At 39.8% G+C, this 24,063-nt stretch overlaps 1 protein-coding gene and 1 pseudogene across 2 annotated transcripts in view; both read right to left on the bottom strand.

Annotated features, from left to right (window-relative positions):
* The window catches only part of LOC117305892 (LHFPL tetraspan subfamily member 2 protein-like), a 29,767-nt gene extending 22,756 nt beyond the window's left edge, over nt 1-7,011 (bottom strand). The window contains exon 1 of one of the 2 annotated variants that reach the window (XM_033790781.1): nt 6,987-7,011. The gene's annotated coding sequence lies outside the window, so the exon portion shown is untranslated. Of the gene's footprint in view, nt 1-3,582; nt 3,667-6,986 lie in introns of those variants that run through there. The other variant, XM_033790780.1, reaches the window with a different exon arrangement.
* Nucleotides 7,012-9,150: 2,139 nt separating this feature from the next.
* Nucleotides 9,151-20,317, bottom strand: LOC117305887 (annotated as a pseudogene).
* Nucleotides 20,318-24,063: the final 3,746 nt, after the last annotated feature.

Raw genomic sequence — 24,063 nt, 5'->3', positions numbered from 1 at the left:
ACTTCTCCATGGAAATAACCTTCACCAAACAGCATTTCTGCATCAATTATTCCCGCTCAGATCAAGCGTTGGTAATCCTCAACAGCCAGCAGTAATTAGAAATTTCATCGTCACCCTCGTTATAATTAAAGCCATAAAGCAAACTAATCAATCAATCAATTACTCGCCCAATGCTTCAGAGCTAAATTGACTCCATATCTAAGACACCTGACCCCAATTCGGTAATTAATCAACCATGTTCACAGCCCTAGGGTGAGAGGGAGGTTGTTGATGTGTGTATTTCTGTCCTTACTCTATGGTGTATGGTAAAGCTGCAGGTTTGTTCAGGTTCATGGGGACAGTACACTGGAACCATTTCTAAGGCCTCAGTTAGTCTTGGTGCAAGATGTTCTTCCATACGCCCTACGTACATATTCAACAGTACACAGTATGGCGAGATTACTCCACCGATAGGCAGCGCAGAATTAACCTTATTGAGGTGTGATGGACACTATAGCAGTGCACCGTTTGGTTTAGGTGTCTACAGACAAATTTACCAAACCAAATAGTGTCATAGTATTGTGTCCACCATACCTAATAATTGCTTATGGAGAGGGAGTATTGCGAAGTTGAGTAATCGTGAGTAACAACGTCTTGTTTCAAGACTAGGCTTCAGTCCTTAGGGTGAGCTCATCACTGCTTAAGTTAAGTTTCGAACAGTTTACAAAATTCTTCTGTTAACTTTCAAGGCTCAAACAAGTCAATCTCCTGCTTATTTATCTGAACTTGTTCATCATTATTCCCTACTCGGACTTTACGATCATCTCAACAGTCATTGCTTTCTGCTACTAGAGCTTCTTCCATTTTTTACGGCCACAGATCTTTTTCTTACGCCGCACCGTTTCTTTGGAATAGTCTTCCAGTGCATATTCGCCAAGCTAATATTAGTAATACTTTACAATGTTTTAAGTCCGTGTTGAAAATTCATTTGTTTAAAGCTTCTTTTTTTGTAATTTGCCTATTTTGTATCTTGTATCTTTCTCTAATTGTTTATTTTATTGTTTCTTTAATGCGCTTAGAGGCTTTTGCATAAGGCGCTTTACAAATGTCTTATTATTATTATTATTATTATTATTATTATTATCAACCTTTATATTGAAACCAACCCCATGTTCCCTTACTAGCCCTTGTCACACTGCAATTGCACAGGGGTCCCTTACCTTAACTCTCATTAGCAAGGTTGAGAAATGTTTTAAAAAGAACCACCGAGCCTGGACTTCCTGCAGACACAATGTGTACACACTACACAGCTCCAACGAAGAAAATGTAAAGTCTTAAATTTCTTGGAGAATACACTGTATTATTTGGATCATATTTTGATCAGAACATCCGAAAACAGTGATTTTTTTTTTTTAAAAAGAACTTTCCAACTATTTTCCGATGACTCACTATTTTCCGAAAACTTATGTAGATTTGTAAATTTTAAGTTTACGTTATGTTGGGCCACCCAAAATGCGGTTACTGGTTTTAAACAATGTTGCCCAAGTACCTTTAACTGAAACTTAATAATATCAAACTGTTCGTTTCCTCCTGGAAATACCAAGATTCTTGTTCACAAGGTAGAGGATAAATTTCCAGCACCACACACGTGTCCATAACAAGTTCACATACGTGTGGCCCGATTAATCACGTGGCTGAAGCCACTCAAAACATTCTGTGTCAAGTTGCACTCTAGCTGGGAGCAATTTATTTCAACACAGAGGTGGGTTGAACTTGCCCAAAGGGATTATTGAATTAAAAGATTTGCAGGCAGGGTTATTGAAATCAAGCACATGTGTACGTGTGACAGTTTGTTTCTGAACAGAAATCTGCAATTTTACAATTTTGTTCAAGTTTCACTTGTCCCCCATGACTCATTCTTTTTCAAATTGTCGATCATGTTGTACACCAGAAAGGGATTTTTCTTCTACCAATACACCCTCAAGGAGTTTTGGCTAGCAGCTGAAATTTGTCCATAGGACTGACAGGCATATCTTTGAAGAAAAAAAAAACCTGAGATTTTTATCTATCAATGGAATAGTTTTCAACTCTCAAGCAGCTCATGAAGAATAATTATTAGCTAGAACCGTAAGAATAATTCATAGTGGATTATGCAACTAATGTAAATTTGTCAACCAATGTGTGAGTAGTAAATTTTATTATAGAACTTTGTTAGCCCCATCTTACTGGAAGCATCTGGAAGTTTGCATTTTTAATGACACACCATCCAAAATATACTTTGAAATGTTTTTTTCAAACATCTAAGTGACCTCTTTACATGCCCAGCTATTGTCTGAAGATGAATTAAGCCCTATTTTTCTTTGTTTGTTTCTACTTTAATTAGTGACACTTAAACAGAGGGTCTGATTTGGGTATAGTCTGTATTTGACATGGGATATTATTGAACTAAATCATATGAGTGCAAAACATTTTTCCATTCTAAAACATCCCCCCCCAAAAAAAAAAAAAAAAAAAAAAAAAAAACCCACAAAAACCCACAAAAACCCCCACAAACAAACCAAAAACATACACAGCTCTGGAACTTGACACCCCTCTTAGATAATGTGAAATGATCCAGTCTAGAATATCAAGGACTTTTGCTCCCCAGGTCAATGCACTTTTGAGCAACTGGAGATGTTACTTATAAACTAATTGTGTCCTGATACAAAAAAAATTATGAATTTCTTCAAAACTTGTGAGAAATCTGGATTCCAATCAATAAATTGGAAAAAAATCAAATCAAAATGGAAATGCATTCCAAGGTGTTACAATTCAGGAGGTTTACAGACTATGTGCATCAACTAAAAAAGTACAATCACTTTGGTGATTGCTTTACTTCTCTCACTCAAGAACAAGGAGATTTGAGAAAATCATTAAAATGTAATGGTTTTCTTCATGAAGAATCCTGAGAAATCGCAGGCCTCAACTAATATTAATGAAACACAAATATTTATCAAAATAGTGTAATAACATTTCAGTTTTTAATTTTAGTCTACCTGAACAACATTGTAAGATTACATTGTAAGAGTCAAGAAGAAAACTTCCAAGTTGTAATGTTGAGAGTGGGTTTTCGCTCATCACACACACGCCACAAACACAATCACAACTCACTCGACCAGCGCAGCAGTCAGTGCAAGGTTGAGCATGATGGGTCATTGACATTGATGTACAGAGAGGCGAGACAGTTTTAGTTACACACTTACAGTTCAGAGCGCTACCACTGTCACATTTTCGTTCACAAACAGAGACTGGAATGTGGTAAAGTCAAACGCCACTTTTCATTCGGTCTGGCAAATTTAGTAGGCCATTCTAAAAAGGGAACTAAAAAAGCCGCGGTGGTCGTCGGTGTGTCTACCTCCATGTGGTCCATGGTCTTACTATTCCTCCATGGTCTTACCATGGGTCTTACCATGGAGGAATAAATTAGACCATGGTCTTACTTAAAAAATAATACCAAATACAGAATACTCGTATTTTCTACATCACCACCAAGGACTTCTCTATATGGTAGCAAAACAAACATAGAGAAGAAAACGGACATGAAATAGTAGACTAACAACATACCTTTGTCCAAAAAGAAATACTAGTGTGCACTATAAAAATGTTGGTAAATGCTTGACCGAGGGGTTTCCTGTGCCGGGCCTTGTGTCTGACTTGGATCTGCCTCCCGTCGCGTCGTGAGCAAGGGGAGGGAGGGCGCCCGCGCGACGAAAGTGTCAAGCCGAATCCGAATTGGCGGCTATGGTTACGGCTACGGCTGTTGCTAGAGGTGTTGCTAAGGACGTCCTATACTTCAACACACGATGACGCAGAAATCTTGCCGTAGCCGTAGCCGTAGCCGTAGCTGTAGCCGCCAATTTGGACACGGCGTGAGAGTCTGGTGGTGATTATGTAATCATAAGCTGTCACTGTTGGGAATACCCCCAAGGCCCCCTTGAGTCGCCATGCAACAAAAGATCTTAGGGGTGAGTCATCAGCGACTCATCTTAGTTCGCACCACCACGAAGTCGTACAAATAAACTGGGCCCAATAAAAACTACCGGATGTTATCAATTTTATTGGAGCATGAATGGAAGTTTATAGTGGGAGTTATTTCCTCCATGCACAGTGTTCTTGTTGACTCTCCGGTTTAGAGATGACTATCAGCTATAATTCACGGAGGAAAGTTACGTTACCAATGGAGGAAAGAAAATACATGATTTCCCTTTTCCAGTGAGTAAACTAGGTTGTAAATTCTCGTTCAGATCAAACTCGTTGTTGTCTCGTTTCTCACAGACCATTGGAATTCAAGTAAAATTATTTCAAGAGAAGATTTATACACCTTCCAAAATCGTCATATTTATTGGCCCATGAATTGAAAATGCAAAATGTGTGAACATAATTTCCACCATTACCGAGTCAATACACACCCGAGCTTATACCAGCTTTATAGGCAGTGTTATTCTTTGGTATGAAAGGGCACTCAAGGGAGGCGGCATTTCATGATTACATTAAGACCCAATCTCAGAGTTATTTCCTAAATTGTATGGAATTTAATGGTGTTGTTGTTGTTGTTGTTATTGTTGTTGTTGTTGGTGTTGTTGTTGGTGTTATTGTTGTTGTTGTTGTTGTTGTTGTTGTTGTTGTTGTTGTTGTTGTTGTTGTTGTTGTTTTTGACCCTAGACTTGGTATTCCCATCTTAAACAGAAAAGCAATGACGAAAAATTGCACCAAACTGGAGGGAAAAAAATGTTATTATCATCGGCCTTGTGTTTGTCACTGTTGAAGTATAGTGCTACATCGTTCAGTACATTTCAACAGAGGGCGGTCTGTATGTTATGCACACCTCGGTACCATTATACTCCCTGGGCCTTTTCGAAGCTCCTGGCATAGGCTCCTGACCTGTTTCAGAATCCCTGCCAAAGACTAAGCCTTGGTATTGAAAAAACGTTGAGATTTGATTATTTTAACCAGAAAGGCAATGGCGAGTAAGGCGCCACATTGCAGATAAACGTGCTCGCGCAATCACCGACCTGTGTGTTATTGAAATAATGATAAATCGACTGTTTTTAATGACCTGAGTGTATTTAAAGCAATCGCACCTCGGTAAACAGTATTGTGTATCACAACTTATATAAAATAACTAACCTGTGAAAATTTAGGTCCAACCGGTCATCGGAGTCGGGAGAAAATAACGGGAAAACCCACCCTTGTTTCCGCACGTTTCGCCATGTCATGACATGTGTGTTTAAAATAAATCAGTTATTCTCGATATCGAGAATTGATATATTGTTTTAATGTTATCTCAAAAAGTAAAGAATTTCATGGAATAATATTTCAAGGGAAGTCTTTCACCATTACCTTCTGTAAATATTTGTAAATCTGTGAACTTTTAATTTTTGTTCTGTTCAGAAAGTATGGCTTTAATCGACATGAGATTTCAAATGATTACAAATTTTTGCAGAAATTATTTTGGCTCAAATCTATATTACAGCAAATACATCTTAAGCCGGTATGGCAGGAATTTCAGGAAATTCTTTTTCTGATAGCGCCCTCTTTTGATCAACATTATTTAATCATTCTCCCCTACCTTAAGTTATATAGCCTGAACGCAATTTTTTCCTGGTGTTCAAATTCATGATTTTTGTTTTAAGGATTCCCTTTTTTGAGTCGATTTAGAAAACAAAATTTCCCCTTTGACGACAGTGGCAAATTTCGTACAGAACAAATGTTGCAGCCTGCATCTGACAACACACGCCGGACTCCTACGCTAGGTCTCTGGCTGCTCAAACCGGGAGGCTAGATGAGTCGACCAAGATGTACTAGCGAGCCTTGTTCTTCAGAAGGACTTGGATCATAGTCGATGGAATACCACATCCTCAGGTGGGATTGGTATAATTGGATGAATTGAAAGTTGATTCTTTAAGCACTCAATGATGTAAGGTTTTAAGGGCACAGTATTTGATGAGGTTTTTTAAATATTAATTAGACATGTAAATAGTGCGGAACTTATTAGGATTTCGGTGATTAGAATTTATCTCTGAGCAAGTATTTGTGAAGACAGAAAAGCAAAGACGAAATGTAATTTTTTGTTTGTTTACTTCCATCGGTACTATGCAACCTGGCATCAGTGAAAATGCATAAAGACCTCGGGCTATGGCTAACATTGGCCATGGCTAACATTGGCTATGGCTAACATTGGCTATGGCTAACATTGGCTATGGCTAACTCTGGCTATGGCTAACTTTGGCTATGGCTAACTTTGGCTATGGCTAACTCTGGCTATGGCTAACATTGGCTATGGCTAACTCTGGCTATGGCTAACATTGGCTATGGCTAACTCTGGCTATGGCTAACTTTGGCTATGGCTAACTCTGGCTATGGCTAACTGTGGCTATGGCTAACTTTGGCTATGGCTAACTGTGGCTATGGCTAACATTGGCTATGGCTAACTCTGGCTATGGCTAACTCTGGCTATGGCTAACTTTGGCTATGGCTAACTCTGGCTATGGCTAACATTGGCTATGGCTAACTCTGGCTATGGCTAACATTGGCTATGGCTAACTCTGGCTATGGCTAACTCTGGCTATGGCTAACATTGGCTATGGCTAACTCTGGCTATGGCTAACATTGGCTATGGCTAACTCTGGCTATGGCTAACTTTGGCTATGGCTAACTCTGGCTATGGCTAACTTTGGCTATGGCTAACTCTGGCTACGGCTAACATTGGCTATGACTAACATTGACTATGGCTAACATTGACTTTGGCTAACTATGTGTACATCACAGAAGAAGAGTTCTATTGCGCCTGATTTGGCTAACGGTATCATGGTTTCACTCGTGCGCCAAGCCGCAGTGTGGTAATCTTCAGTTATGAAGCAGCATTACAAAGGAAGAAGAAGGATAAACAGGGCCAATATCTTAGGGCTGCTTTAAAGCACAACAAGTAGCGAAGCAAAATCAAATGAGGCTTAACAGAGTAAGGTTACCAGCGAATTGATATTCTGCTTATCTGTGTTGAGCAGCAAATTTCAGCAATATTTGTTTTGCTTAGGCAGCTCTGTGAAATCGGGTTCTGCACCATCACCAACAGCACCACCACAAACAAGTGGCAGCACCACCACACCGTCGCCAACATCACAAGCAGTAGCTGAAACAGCAATATCACCATCACCACCACCACCAGCAGCAGCAATAACCGCAGCACCGCCACGGCAGCGCCATACCACACCACCATCGTCGCATTCAGAAGCAGTATAGTATCAGCAGTTGCAGCAGAAGCAGCAGCACCGTCACCAAGATGGTGATAGTGTACCCTCTCTTCTTAATTCTTAGAACAGCCATGCCCCACGATAATACTGCAACGGGAAACTTCAACAAATCGGGTGTTGTCCCACTCCATGCTTCAACTCTCCACGGTTCTGTTTCATTATGTTCAGCGATGCGAACAACAGGGCGCCCGTTATCGTCTCACGAGTCTCACATCTTTGGCATTATTTTTTAGATTGACGATCCGCAGAATCAGTGTGAGACAGACCTAAATGCGTCAGATCGAAGTTATGTTGTGCTATCCGTTAATACCACTGCGCCCCCCCCCCAAAAAAAATAAACATCAAATAAAAAAAGTTAATAAAGTAAAAACAACAGATAGGGAGGTTGTAAATCTTGTTTTAATGATTGGCATTCATTCTTAACGACTAATTAAATCCCTCTAAAGGCACACATGCATAAAATAATAAATCTGTGGAAATTTTGGCTCAATATTGGTCATCAAATTTTCAAGAAAATAATGAAAGGAAAAACAAAAACCCTTGTTGAATTACTTGATATGCTTTCCGACGCATAACAAAAGGGTTCAGCTGACGTATTTTATTTTTTAAGTGAGGAATTACCTCTTAGTTAAAACAATGTTAAAAACTATATGTTACTTAAAGAGGGAGCCGTTTCTCACAATGTTTGTTTTACTATCAGCAGCTTTCCATTGCTCGTTGCATGTAAGTTTTTATGCTTACAATTATTTTGAGTAGTTACGTTACCAATAGTGTCCAGTGGCTTTAATATGGTAAATTTAACCCTCCTTTACGGAGTTAGGTTTCTCTTTAAAGCCATTGAACACTGTCGGTAAACAGTATTGTCCAAAGGCCCACACTTCGTGTATCACAACTGATATAAAAAATAACAAACCTGTGAAAATTTAGGCTCAATCGGTCATCGGAGTCGGGAGAAAATAACGGGGAAAACCTACCCTTGTTTCCGCACGTTTCGCCGTGTCATGGCATGTGTTTAAAATAAATCCGTAATTCGCGCTAACGAGAATTGATAATTGTTTTAATGTTTTCTCGAAAAGTAAAGCATTTCAAGGAATATCATTTCAAGAGAAGTCTTTCTCCATTACCTTCTGTAAATATTTGTAAATCTGTGAACTTTTAATTTTTGTTCTGTTCAGAATGGCTTTAACACACGTAAATTGTAATGCTAGCAAGGCCACCTGACGGAAGTACTTTCTAAGAAGCTGTGTGCGAACAAAACGTGATATTATTGCTTTGTGGTGACAGAACTGGTGTATGATTTATTTCAAAGTTTCAAATCCTATACTGATTTATTTATCGTGCGTACATTTTTCTCCGAAGAGCTTGCCTTTGGGAGGCTGGACATGCCGACAATCATGCAATCATATCATTATCATATTATAATTATGGGATTGGAGGCATTGCATGGTAAGGTTTCAATTAATATCGTCTCCTGTTATGATGATGACATGAGCAAGCTAGTAGAAACGTTGAGACCAATATTAAGAACTCACTCCGCGGTAGTGCAGTTTAGAACGATCCTTTTTTAAGCTAAAGTAGTAGTCCCAGCTAATTTTCTGTACCTTCCGCCCGGGTAGTAGCATGGAGGTTTTCCTCCATGGTAGTAGTAAACAAGCAGGACAGTTTTTTTTCAGAACTGAGAAGTCTCCGAACAAATCCGAAATATATATACTTTGCAATATAATAGCAAGACAGTGCTCTAACGAACAAAATCTACCTGACAAGAAGACACACAATGGTGTTGCCGCAAACCAAATTTATAATAATTATTTATGTTAATAATTCGTTGCCTCTGTGAAGTATTAGGCCTGAATTATTATCATTATCAATGATCATGCTTGAGTTATGGTCCGGTGCAACCCATCTGAAGGCAGACTCTCGCTACGTAGCTCTCTGGCTCGGTCAGAAACTCGTACACATCCTTTGCCTGTACACTCCCCTGGTCGAGTTGGACACACACGTAGCCGACATCGGCACAGGTGTAGCCGGTCAGGTGTCCATACGATTCCTCACGCTTGACAGGGTGAAGTCGTCCCCTAGGACGAGTGTCCGCTTGGCCTGCAGACTCGTCAGTGTATTCTCAGACTCAGATACCTGAAGTGAACGGTTCAAATGTGTTTTAAAATGGTGGTATAATCTGTTTATTTACTCCTAGGACCATAGAGCTAGGACCATGCTAGAACTATGGCCATTTTGAGTTTAAAATGGTGGACACAATACTGTGACGCTATTTGGTATGGGTAAATTTTTCTGTAAACACCCAGACAAAACAGTGCACTCCTAAAGTGTCCACCATAGCTCAAAAAGGCTAACGGGGTTTTGCTCGTAGCTGAGGTGATAGCGGAACGAGCCTTATATAGTTCTAGGAGTAGATTATCTTTTATCACCTTTTCATTAGGACAGTTATTTTATACAAACATAGCGTTGCTAATTTTTCGCTGTATCTTTGTTGTTTGAATGATCCCTCAGAGCAAACCGAAACCCCTCTCCATTCCTACACACACATTCCCCATCTAGCCTAGACTTGACTAGAGTCCCGATCCCGTGAGAGTCCTTGTTTTTTCAGTCCAATCGCCGAACGTCGGAAAACTTTTGCGTAGCCGGCATCCCCCAACCTGTGCCCGCGCCGCAGGATACAACATTTTTGACGGTGAGGACGCACACTGCATGATAACTAAACGGCTGTAGTTGGTGCGATATTCTTAGGGACCGCTCGCACGAGAACGGGACTTGAATCAAGTCTACATCCAGGCAAGAAGCACACACCCACATTGACATACACCCTTATTGACAAACAATTTTACACACAAAATTCAATCGAGGGCCGCTTGTCAAAAGTGGAGTAGACACTCACCGCTCCCTTACAGTTAGACTTGTGGACAAGTCGCGGTAATAGCGTCCCGGCTCTCTCCACGATTCCCGCGACACTGGCTATATTCTCGCGAGACTGCTGTCTCCCTCCGAGGCTACTGCTCTCACGACGTGTACTGTCCCATTTAAAGACACTGGACACTATTGGTAATTGTCAAAGACCAGTCTTCTCACTTACTAAACATATGCATAAAATAACAAACCTGTGAAAATGTGAGCTCAATTGGTCGTCGAAGTTGCGAGATATGAATGAAATAAAAAGCACCCTAGTCACACGAAGTTGTGTGATTTCAGATGCTTGATTTCGAGACCTCAAATTCTAAACTTGAGGTCTCGAAATCAAATTCGTGGAAAATTACTTCTTTCTCGAAAACGTCGTCACTTCAGCGGGAGCCGTTTCTCACAATGTTTTATACCATCAACCTCTCCCCGTTACTCGTTACCAAGTGAGGTTTTATGCTAATAACTATTTTGAGTAATTACCAATAGTGTCCACTGCCTTTAATGGGGAGTAGTGGTCAGCAGCCAGCAGCCTGAATATATACGCCACCATCACGTTTCGACTATCTCACCGCGACAGACCATTGACGACTTGTCTACAAGTCTACCTCACAGTGCGGCATCCACACCTTCCTTACCTTTGGACCACTGCCGTCTGGGTTTGCGCTAGCCCACAATGCAAGCTTCCATAGTGGGTAGGAGCTACTGATCTCCCCGTACTGCATCTTATCGTATGTGACATCCATGATGAACTTGAGATAGTTTACAGTACCGGACTGCCCCGACTGCAACTCGGTCGGGCTGCCCGGCTTGACCGACAAGCTGAGTCCGCTAACGATGAAACTCGGTGTAGGGGAAGCTGAAAATGAATTAAAGGTTGAGTTTTAGTGAGCTCTATTTACAGATTGCGTGTAGTAGAATTTTGATTTTATACAATTATTTGTCTGTATAGTTTCCACAACAACCAGGTTTCTTTTTAAAGATCTGTGGTGGAAAATATTTTGAAAACTTACGTGTGCACGTGACCTCTGCACAACCAATCAACGCGTCGCTCATTAGAAAGTCTGGTTCCGCGTCGTCTCCTTTGGCAAACCTCACGCAAAGGTACGGATAGTCCGGGCACCCAACTCCAGTTATGGTGAACTTTGTTTTGACTTTGAACTCTAGAGGTCCCGTTGGTCTCAGCGTCTTGTCACGTTGACATTCGGTTAGGACGAACGTCTCGTCGAAGCGGTCGTCACCGGAGCCGTCCTCGGTCGGGCTACCGTAGATCGAGAGTTCCCACAGGCGGGATCCTTCGATCACTTCGGTAGCCGGGTCGTCGCTCGGGTAGATCTGGACGTCTAGTTTGAGATCTACGGGGCTTCCGTACTGGCCGTCCCCGGTGCTGATGATTGACCAAGCAACGCGGTCTAACCTGGCTATCTGTAATTGTTGATCTATATACGCAACCAACGTTGAAAAAGGAATGCGAATCAAATTATTTCAGAAAGTTAAACTCAACAAGTTGTCGGCTTGGTGCTGTAAGGCTCCCTTTTTACATTGGCAATAATCATAATTGTCTGGAAATGTGAAATGCCATTTAATAAAAATAAAAATAAATAACAACTAGCACTTTTCTTCGGCTGCGATGAAAAGTTGTCGGCTACGTAGGTGTATTGCCGCCACATGATAAAAAACATTTATCTTATCTTGTTCGTACACGATAAATCAAAGCTTATCGTGAACGTACGAAATAATATTACACAGTATGAATTTAATTAAATCCATTCGAGTTGCACCAAAGACATTTAATTACTGAACTGAGGAGGTGATGTTTGTTGTTTTGAACTTTGCAATGTTTTTTTGCAAAACTGTGGAGTTACATTGGAGGAAACTATAAATAAATAGTACACGAAACTTGCGGGTACAACCATGTGTTAATATCCTTTGTGTTAGTGTTGTCTCTGAAAAGAGCCGCGTGTGGTCTCGACGTTTCGAACAGTTTACTCTGCTCGTCTTCAGGAAAAAGAAACGCTACGGAAAGATACTTACAAGTACAAGGAAGCTCCACGCAACCAACCACCGGGTCTGCCAAAATGAAGTCCGGTACCGGAGAATCCCCTTTCGAAAACTCCACACAAAAGTACGGTAGCCCATCACAGCCAACTCGACCGATGCGGAACGACTTGGTCAAGTCGAACTCCAGCATGCCCTCCGGCGATAAGGTGGCGCCCTGCTCGGCGTGGCTCAACACCTGAGTCTGCTCGTCGAATCTCGTCTCGTGCGAGCCATTCTCGTGTACGTTTCCGAAGATGGCGACTCGCCATAGACCGCTTCCTGCGATGGTGTCCGTCGGTACGTCTGGTACCTGCCTCGGTGTCATGACTACGTTGAGACCAATGTCGGTTGCCTCGTCGTACTCAAAGTTGGAGGGCAGCTCCAAGCTCAGCGCCAGGTGCGAGAAACGTGCTGTCATAATTGGAGATTCGCCAGGATCTGTGTGAAAATGAATTACAAGATATTAAAGTCACCTGGAAATATAATTTTTTGTCGTCAAACGTTAGAGTATAAGTTTATGAACAATAATATATTTTTTGAGAATTTTTTTGCAGCGATTTAAATGTTTAAAAAATAGATAAAGTTGTTTGGGGGTGACTCCGCCTACCCATATTGTGACGTCAATCGAGGCAGACTTTGCCTCGATCGCACATCAAACACACAAGTACAACTACATGCAAGTCATAGTCGTGAGTTTGTAAGTTTCGAAAAAAAGTTTTTTCTTGCATTTTCCCGGCAATGTCGATCAGGTGTATTGCTGCTGGATGCAGCAAAACAACTAAAGATGGGGTCAGTTTGCAAAGTGGTTCGGTCCGATGTCTTTTCCAGCGCTGTGCAGCAAACACTTCGAGCCGTCGTGCTTCGAGAATCCGGAATACACCACACATTTTTACATAAAGAGAAAAGTTTTTTTCTAAAACATGACGCCATCCCAACAACTTTTCAAGCTAGTGGGAAGTCGAAGAAGGTACCTGAAAGACGTGACGAACCTAAAGGAGCATTTGCCTAACGTGAAAAAAATTCGGATATTGTTTCAACTGGAGGGCATATTTTTAGCTTGCGCCAAAGCGTCACTATCTTGTGTTGGCACTGCATGTGATTCACCGTGCAGGACGGTAATCCGAGTGGACCATCAGCACAGCAGCCATACAGTGCGTGCAGTCTGCTTCGTGACCGTAGTTCTGTACGTAGGCATCATACCGATCAGGTACCCAGACGTAGTGTACGGGGCCAGACTACACATTTTTTCTACACATCTCTTCAAATGTCGCGCCTCGATTGACGTCACGAAAAGCCCCCTCTCGGATCGGGCATACTTTAAAATTTGTAAATAAAATGGAAGCTAATTTTTTAGAACCTTAGTTATTTGTGTAGCCTATTCAAATTCCACTCATCAAAACACATATTATTTAGTGATAAAAGCTTTATTTTGACAAAATACCACTTCCAGGTGACTTTAATATAGGGTGTCATTGCCGAGCGGTTTTAGAGCATAATTCTGGTGATATCCATACTATCAAGTACAAACCTTTGTGAAAATAAAAATAAGAAATCGTCTGTGAACTTTTTCTATTTAGCTTTTTGGGAGCAACAAATCATTTGAAAGGTAGGAACTGCATTTGAAAGTTAAGTATTGCAATTGTTGATTACACTATAGCAAACCAAACCGGTACGAACGGAAATGTATCTCCCTGATCTTGTTTTAGTTTTTGTAAACAATATTTTATATTTTATCAAATGTATAACTATAGTGTTATTACAAAGACATGTAACTTTAGAATCTATTGAAAAAAAAAACATCTTATAATATCGTGTACTTACAAAGACATGTAACTGTACGGCAGATCGTCACCGGTTCTTGCAGATCAAAGTCCGGCACAGGATTATCCCCTTTAGTCAGTGTCACACAGAGGTATGGGTAATCCACACATCCAACCCCACTCATCAGAAACTGCGTCCACACCATAAACTCTAGGTGCCCTGACGCCGCAATGTTCTTATCAACGTTCTCTGCAGTAGTCAGGATCTGTTGACGTTCGTCGTAGTGGTTCGACGCGACGTCACCGGACCCGTCAGCCGTCTTGCTGCCGAACAGGGACATCTTCCACAGGCCCGTGCCTGTGAGGTGTCGACGGTAGTTGATGTCCGGGTACGCGATGACCATGAGGAAGATGTCGGCGGGTTCGTTGAGGGGGACTGATGTTGCCTCCATGTCGAAGATAATGTGCGTGAAGCATACATTTGGGTTGGCGACGACATCGTCTGGATCTGTATTGATAAGAAGAAACGAGAACGGTCCTTTATGAGTCGATCACCAATAAAGTGTTGCTTTGCCTCTAAATCTGAGTCCGTTTATGCCAATATAATAATGTAACAAATGGTCGACTGATCAAAATAAGAAACTTATATTAACTTCCAAGTATCAACAAACAAGGATTTAAGAATGAAATCCATACATTCCACAAGATACAAAAATAACGCAAGATAATCTTTGACAAAAACTTACAAAAGCACGGGGTGGACTGGCACCCTGTCCACTTCCCGTTGATCTCAAAGTCTACCGATGCACCATCATCCCTTGTCACCTCCACGCAGAAAAACGGCCCTTCCGACCCGCATGCCAGCCCGCTCAGATCAAACTCAATATCAGCATCGAACGCCAGATCATCGGTAGGAGAGAGCGGCTGGGCCCCCTGGATGGCGCTGATGAACCCGGTCCTCTCGTCGTATCTGCTCGGCCCCGACCCGTCGGACTCGGTGTTGCCGAAGGCTTTCACCTCCCACAAGTCGGTTCCGGTGATGGTGTCCGTTGTGGCACTGGCACCGACGGTTACCTATGTTTGCAGTAAAAAAAAAACTGCACGTTACGCAAGCAAATACGTGAACGTGAACGTCAGAAAATGGTGTTGTTTATAGGTGAGGTCACCACTTTGGGCTTAGCCTTTATTTCATGCTCACGTAGATGACGTCTGCACGTAGTTCACCTATGCTAAAAACGTGAGCTTTTATTAACACATTTTTTTTCTGACGTTCACGTTCACGTATTTGCTCGCGTAACGTGCAGCTAAACCCCTAATTACTTACCTGAAGATCCGTACAGAAATAACGAAAGTGGAATCAAACAGGGGCAAGTCTATATGGATACATGACATTCAGGTATGACAATTCAGGGCCTAATTTCATTGAGCTGATTAACAAAAAAAAGTAGCTAAGCACAGCAAAGTTGTACTTACCAGAATAAGTTTAGGTTACCAGCCAAACTGCTAAGTCAAATGTTTTGTGACTGGTATCCTGCTCATTGTTAGTAAGCATGGCATTTTTTAAGCAGTATTTTCTGCTAAAGCAGCTCTTTGAAATTGGGCACTCATCTGTGTAAAACTTGCGATAGTTGACGAGCAAAGTACCGTGGACAGAGAGCACACAAGTGCGGCAGAATAGGTCTATCCACGACTCGAAGAAAAGAGGCAAACTACAATCAATTCAATCAATATAAATACAACGGAAACAAAAATGTACAAGAATTTTAGGAATTGGGTGCACAGCCAAGTATGCACAGCTTGTGTTAGGAGGGAGTGCTCATACCAAAACAATCACATTAGAGTTGATACATACAGAACATGGCCGATAAGACCTAGGACAACAAAACATACATAAGTCCATTGGTTTGGTCCTACACTCTAGTAAGAATTAAAAAAATGCAAACAAGATTACAAAGGAAACTAATAAAGGAAATGTTGAAGAAGGTATGACTTAAGTAAAGATTACGTTAGATTCTGACTACTCCTTTAAAGAAACTGGACACCTTTGATAATTGTCAAAGACCAGTCTTCTCACGTGGTGTATCTCAACATATCTATGCACAAAATAAACAAACCTGTGAAAATTTGAACTCAATTGGTCGACAAAGTTGCGAGAAACAAATGGAAGAAAAAAACCATGCCACACGAAGTTGTGTGCTTTCAGATGCTTGATTTCGGAACCTAAAAATCTAATTCTGAAGTCTCGAAATCAAATTCAAATATTTTAGTGGAAAATGACTCCTTTCTCGAAAACTACGTTACCTCAGAGGGAGCCGTTTCTCACAATGATTTATACTATCAACAACTCTCCATTGCTTGTTATCAAGTACGTTTTTATGCTAACAATTATTTTTTTGTAATTACCAATACTGTCAAGTACATTTAACATTATGAAATCACCTTTTCAAAATATAAAATACGAGGATGAAAGACTGTTAAAAAAAAAATGTCTGCCTTACCTGGAGAGACACTTTAGCCGGCATTTGGTAAGAAGGAGCGAAGATACCGGTTGCATCGAAACTCCATGACATCCCACCACGCGCAGAAGCTGCGTACAAAGCAAACAATGAAATCAACGATTGTTCTACTTGTTTTGTAAACTTGTTTCCTTTTATTTGAGTATTTATTTTAAAATTAAGTACTTGGTTTACAGTGCTAACACATATCTGTGTAAGGGTAAAACCAAATTAATGTTATAGTTAAGTTGAGGTTTGCGGTAACACCATGTAATGATAATCTCTAATAATGAGTTGGGGTGGTTCTAATAAGAACCGTTGGTTTCAACTCGACGTTTCGATCAGTATGCTCTGATCGTCTTCTGGAGAACAACTCTGTTTGAGAAGTTAATGTTCTTCATCCCTGATGCAGATTAAGACTGGGTTGCTGTAAAAATCAAAGATATTTTTGAAATGTTGGCAGACTTCAAAAAATGGATTTTGGCAAAACTCCATGTACGAGTAGGTATGTATACACAAAACACAAAAATCGAAAACAAAAGTTATATCAGACATTGGTTGCCATGGTTACGGCCAAAATAAGATTTTCAGCAAATTTTCCAAGTTTTTACCTTTTTTAAGTGTTGAAATATAGGTGAATTGAAAGCACTGGTACGTCTAAAGGGGAAAACGTTGAAGTTTTTCTTTCACACATATTACACAACCATGTTTACTCTTTCAGAAAATGTTTTTAAAAATTAAGTGTGCCATCAACTTTGGATCGAACCACTATTTCAACTAGGGGTGTTTTTGTCTTATTTTCTAATAGCGAAAAATAGGGGTATTGAATTGGGCCATAAGTCCGAAAGTGGCACTTTGTGGATTATGAGACTTTTTTAGTTGGAAGATAAGGTACCGACCTACATAAAAATGCAATAAAATGTTTTGGTATTTTAAGTGCGCGAGCACAGTTTTGCCGGAAAGTTAGCACTTTTGCAGGGGAAAAAACGCAATAAATGACAAAAAATTATACATTATTAATAGGTAAATATCAGGTATTTTTTTTTTTTTTTTTAATACCCCATGGGTGGAAGGGCGCTGAGGTACATTAAAAAAATAAACTTTTGAAATCACCACATAGCCCGTTGCCATGGTAACAGCTCATTTTGTGTTTTGGCAATTTTTGGCCGATTTTGTGTCTGAAAAACTGTATTTTAGCATAGGCCTTTTGCAGCTCCACCCCGCCAATGCGCATTTTTTTTTAATTTTTGTAAAACCTCTCACATCAATACAACGAGTCGTCCTTTGTTTTACTTGAGACAAACAATTATTTATTTAACCTTTACCCTTATGCTATTTTTAGAACAGCATTAGGGCATGTCTTTCGAAAATTGCAAAATCAGCATTTTTACCCTATTTTTGGCTCTCAAAATGACAATTTGTCAGGGGTCTCAAAATGTGGTCCTTCCATTTTGAGAAAAACTTTTGAGAAAAACAATTGTATTCTGTTGTAACAGTACTGCCTCAATAAAAAAAATGAATTTTGAAGTTGTAAAATAATAAAATAATAATAATACTTTTATTTTTTAAGAACCTTTCATAAGAACCCTGTAGCCTTGTGGACTACCCAACATTGACCAAGAATATTTTGAATGACCTAAGTTTGGGATTTTATTTATCATTGTTTTCGAGAAAGAATTTGATATTATGCATATGTTGAGATACACCAAGTGAGAAGACTCGTCTTTGACAGTTACCAATAGTGTCTAGTGTCTTTAAGGAACTTGGAAATTAATTGATTTTCGTAACCATTTATTGTACAGTCACTGATTATCTGATGCCTGTGCGCCGCGTTAAGGACGTGTAAGACATTTTTGATAGTTCAAACAAAGAGCTGTGAACGTCCATTTGTCAAGAAAATTGAAAATTTTGTTGATGATTGTAGCTGCTATAGCCAAACGTAAATGACCACAAACAGAATGTCTTTGTGATGCATGTTTATACAATTGAGAGTTACATTTATATACTTGTAAGTTGCTTTGTTATATTGTGTGCCTGTTTTTTCAATCAACATCATTGTTCAGCATGTAAAAAGTAATTCAAGAGCATTATTTTTTCATATGATTATGAAGTTTGCAAAATACATTTTTTTTTCAAAAAAGCATGAAGTTTCTGGCAACACTGCTCCACAGTTCAAAAAGTACAAAAACTTTCTTTTTGAATTCTGTGATGCATGTTTATACACCTGAGAGTTAGGTTGTCATAAAATGCTTTATTATATTTTGTCAGTCTTCAATCATTGTAAAGCATGTGTAAAGCATGTAGAAAGAGCATTATTTTATAACTTTAAATCTATACAATTGCCAAAAAGCACGAAGCTCTGGCAACACTGCTCCCCAGTTCAACAAATACCAAAACATTTTTTCGAAAGTCCCATCAGACCAGTATCTTTCGAGCCTGGTAGCAAAACTTTCCTAAATATGCTACTTTCGGACTTCTGACAAACTTAGCAACCCCCTCTATTTCCCAAATTGACCTTTGTTCAAAACACCCCTTTTTGAAATAATGGATTGTTCCATTCACAATTAACTGTACCTGTGTCAGGTGTATTTTTGGAAAGACCAAGGATGTATATTTACCATATTCAGTTGTAAGGCAGGTCATATAATTTGGTCTTTACACAGTGAAGCTCTCAACTTTGGGTAGTTTTTACTTATGAAAATAGCTTAATTAGGTGAAATATTTTTTTTACACTTTGGTTAAAAGAATCAACATGTGCAAAGAGTAAAAAAGATCCTTTAAAAAAAAAATCCTATTTTTTTTTTTATAACCACGAAGTTTGTGGCAGCACTGCTCCCCAGAACAACAAAATAATACCAAAACTTTTTTTTTGAAATTTTTATAGACAAGTATCTTATCTTTCACGCCTAGAAGCAAAACTTTCCTAAATGTGCTACTTTGGGACTCCTGACAATTTTAGCAACCCCCTATATTTCCCAAGTTGACTTTTCCTCAAAACACCCCTTTTTGAAATAATGGAATCTTCCATTCACAATTAACTGTACTTTTGTCAAATGCATTTTTGGAAAGATTAAGGATCTATAGTTACCATATCCAGCTGAGAGGTAGGTCCACTATTTGGTTTTCACACAGTGAAGCCCTCAACTTTCGGTAATATTTACTCATGAAAAGAGCTAAATTAGGTGAAATATGGTAATTATCTACTTTTGACCATTGCCATGGCAACGAAGGTGTAAATGCAAAAATTATGATTTTTTTTTACATTTTGGTTGATTGCCTTCACTTGTGCAAAGTTTAAACGAAATCCATTTTTGAAAGTCTGCCACCACTTCTTTGATTTTTACAGCAACAAAGGCAGTTGACACTATTGGTAATTACTCAAAAATAATTATTAGCATAAAACCTTACCTGGTAACGAGTAATGGGGAGAGGTTGATGGTATAAAACATTGTGAAAAACAGCTCCATCTGAATTAGTGACATAGTTTTCGAGAAAGAAGTAATTTTCCACGAGTTTGATTTTGAGACCTCAGATTTAGAATTTGAGGTCTCGAAATCAACTATCTAAAAGCACACAACTTCTTGTGACAAGGGTGTTTTTTCTTTCGTTATTATTTGGCAACTTCAATGACCGATTGAGGTCAAATTTTCACAGGTTTGTTATTTTATGCATACGTTGAGATACACCAAGTGAGAAGACTGGTCTTTGACAATTACCAATAGTGTCACCTGTCTTTAAAGAATGACCTTGACATAAACTTACCCACACTCTGAGCCTCCGTGGTCACAAATATCTGCATAAGAGTGATGACCGCTCCAAAACAAACCAAAACTCGAGAAACCATTTTCGTCAAACACGCACGTTATACTCGAGGTATAATAATTTCAAAATCATGATTTACATTGGTTTATATATCACTGCTAGATAGGTTTGTAAAATAAAAAACTTTGTGATTTTATAAAAAAAAAAAAATTGATTTGATGAATCGATTGGTTAATGACTTAATAAACTCAGCCAGCCGGAAGGCGAATGCCAGAATGACTACTGCTGTACACACACTTTATCACAGGTGAACAAATACTTAACTAGTTCCCGCCAATTCGGGTGATGTTACCGCTTGTCTGTTTAGTTTCTTTGCCTGTTCAAGCACTGGACACTATTGATAATTGTCAAAGACCAGTCTTCTCACTCGGTGAATCTCAACATATTTTGTATGCATAAAGTAACAAACTTGTGAAAATCTGAGCTCAATCGGTCGTCGAATTTGCGAGATAACTATGAAAGAAAAAAGCACACGAAGTTGTGTGCTTTCAGATGTTTGATTTCGAGACCTCAAATTCTAATTCTGAGGTCTCGAAATCAAATTCAAGGAAAATTACTTGTTTCCCAAAAACTACGTTACTTCAGAGGGAGCCGTTTCTCACAATGTTTTAAACTATCAACCTCTCCCCATTACTCGTTACCAAGTTAGGTTTTCTGCTAATAATTGTTTTAAGTAATTATCAATAGTGTCCACTGCCTTTAACGGACGAAAGTGTTTGAAGGGAAGGTATACCTTTTGTTTTCACTGTTAAAATTACAAATGGTTAGAAGCCTACAGCAGCTTTGGATAGTATTAAGCCTTCCGTGAAACATTTCACTTCAAAGTAGGATATGGTTAAATGTAAAACTATCATTAATGCTCCAGATTGTTTACCCATTTGTAAGAATTATTCTTCATGCGTGTTTGGACATTATTAGCTTAAGATTTTCGGCAATATCTCAAAAACGCGCATTGCTAATGCAATGAAAGTTTCACTTACCTTTTATCATTTTCACCTCAGTTTCTAAACCAGGATGATTCAAACGATGCCAATGACTTCATTCTGTAACTGTCGAAGTCATTGTTTGCATATAACTTAAGAGAATTCTATACCTCTTAGGTTTTGATTGATTGATCTTCATGTTTATTTAGTCATGGCCTCGAAAGGCAGTGACTCAAAATGATAAACATGTTGAGTTGTTTAAAAAACTAACACCGACTAATTATCCAGCTGTGTCTTTGTGTTGGTGTTTCATCCTCTTGACATCTGAAGTTAATTTATTTTGTAATACTTGAGCATTATAGAATAATCACAGCTGACGAATACAGCGGGGATCAACACCAAGGCATTGGACTTTCGCCCAATTTCATCGAGCTGCTTAAGCACAAAATAAGTCAAGCGAAACAAAATGATGCCAATTAGAAAAAGTTGACAACCTCTCCCCCGTTTAAAAGCCATTTGTACATTTTTGACTAGTATTCTGTCCATTAAACGCCCAGCAAGTTTTTTTAACAGAATTTTCTGCTTAAGCAGCTTGATAGAACTGGGCTCAGTATCGAAGTACTAATGCAATATAATGCAAGAAAATGTACCATTGTTGCACAAACGTGTGAGCTTTCAGTTGCCTCACACCAAGGCTTCAGGCCTGAAGTATTTTAACATTAAATTGAGTAAGAAATGACCTCTCTCTCAAAAACTACGTTACTTCACAGGGAGCCATTTCGCACAATGTTTTATACAACGAACAGCTCTCCATAATATGCTTGTTTACAATTATTGAAAGCTTTCAAAAACTTAACCGAATCAAGTTGATAAACATTTTCAAAACAGATCAAAACAGATCATAAAAGTGTGTGAAACAATAAGCACATTTACAAATAAAGGTCAACGGCCAATTTGTCAACCATAAGATTTTGTCGGCACAAGCATAGAGAAAGGAAAGTGACATTTATTTAATATTAAGAGATCACCGAGGCAATGTCAAGCAGACCAGTAATGTATGTTATAGGGCGCCACCAACCGTCAATGCCGACCGAATCGAATTATACACAACTAAGCCTAGTAAGTGCGCGTTTCAATAGGAGACTTTCCAACGCTAGGCGGCAGCAGACATACCGGGTAAATTTCCATTGTTTACGTAGTTCTGAACATGCGCACAATTCTGAGAACAATGGCTTTACCCGGTAAGTCTGCTGCCCTCTATCGTCCCAGAAAGTCTCCCATTGGTAACGGTAACGAAACGGCATGGGCGTGTGCCCCGATAATGCACTCAATAGTTAAAAAATATTATAAAATGAACGAGAAAAGCAATTGAAAGAATGTGCTTCCTACTTTCATAATCAAGAACCAAATGTTTCGTGAAAGCCGGGTCGAGCGAGTTTGGTGGGAGCGGGGATGCCGCAATCGCTGAGGACACCAACCTTGGCCAAGTTTAATGGAGACATGCGCGCCTAGAGACGATGAAGACTTTGACAGTTGTATACCGTGAAGGGGGGGGGGGGGAGTTTGAGAGTACCCACCCGTACCCATACACCGAAGCGATTAATCTGCGAGCGACTCAAGTCACGGGCAGGTTGCCTGATAGCGCCCTCTGTTTTATAAGGAGACTTTGTAGCAATAAGCCGGTTACGGGCGACTTTGCAGGGGGCAACTTATTTGGGTCGAGCTTACTAGGGGGGCGGGATGACCAGCATAGATCGACTAGACAAACCAGAAACCATAGGGGAAATGGGGATTGACTCTTTCGAACAATGCACTGGAGCATGATCGATGTTGTAATAATAATTGTCAACTATATCTCAATCTCTGACGTACTTCAGGAGGTTCGAAGTTTGACGTCAGATGCTAGACTAAACATAAACAAAACCTAGCTTGAGGGGCCCGGGTCTGACGTCAAATTTCAAGGCCCGTGAATAATATACACCGAATACTTAAAGCATTGCGCCTATACGTCAATCCCCGTCATAAGCACCTTTGACCTCGCATTCATTTTACATGGAGATTCACAGTTAAATCCTACGAAGTATACCATTATTAAAAAAAATTAAATTACATTATGCACGCTAGATGTTAGCCTTTATCCAAGGCGCACGCGGCACACCGGATGGCACGCACAACCCCAAAAATGTAACGCACGAAAAAAGACTATCAGCGCGAGCGGCGTAAGCCGCGAAGCGCCTTTAGCAACTCGTTTTGGGGCCTAATGTTTTTCTTTACATTTGCCAACGATTTTGGTGGGAGAAAATGTAATGCATAATGCTTTAGCGTGGTGAGTTGCTGGCCAATAAGAAGCCACAATTACTTGCATGAAGTCACAAGAACGTTCAAATGCACTATACACTACATTTTCTCACACCAAAATCGTTGACAAAATGTTAAGAAAAACATAAGGCCCCAAAACGAGTTGCTTACGCCGCTCGCGCTGATAGTCTTTTTTCGTGCGTTACATTTTTGGGGTTGTGCGTGTCATCCGGTGTGCCGCGTGCGCCTTGACTAAAGGCTAGCTAGATGTACGCGTACACGTACATGTACACCCACATGAACACACACACCCACACGTGACGACCGAAAGTGCAGCTGACAAACATCACCTCAGACCAATCAAAACACAGATATGGAAAGCTTACGTCAGAGCACATTGATCCGATAAAAATAATTGTGTCTGTACGATATCTCATAACATAGACTTGTAGGCAAACATTTTAATTTGTTTTTAGCTTTGGTGGATGTTGTTAGGCACATTGAGGAATCCTTGATTCATAAAGCGAGCACTAAACGTGAACGTCAG

Source organism: Asterias rubens, unplaced genomic scaffold, assembly GCF_902459465.1.
Source record: "Asterias rubens unplaced genomic scaffold, eAstRub1.3, whole genome shotgun sequence".
Lineage (NCBI taxonomy): Eukaryota > Metazoa > Echinodermata > Asteroidea > Forcipulatida > Asteriidae > Asterias > Asterias rubens.
The sequence above is the reverse complement of the archived record's forward strand: the minus strand, read 5'-3'. Positions and strand labels throughout refer to the sequence as shown.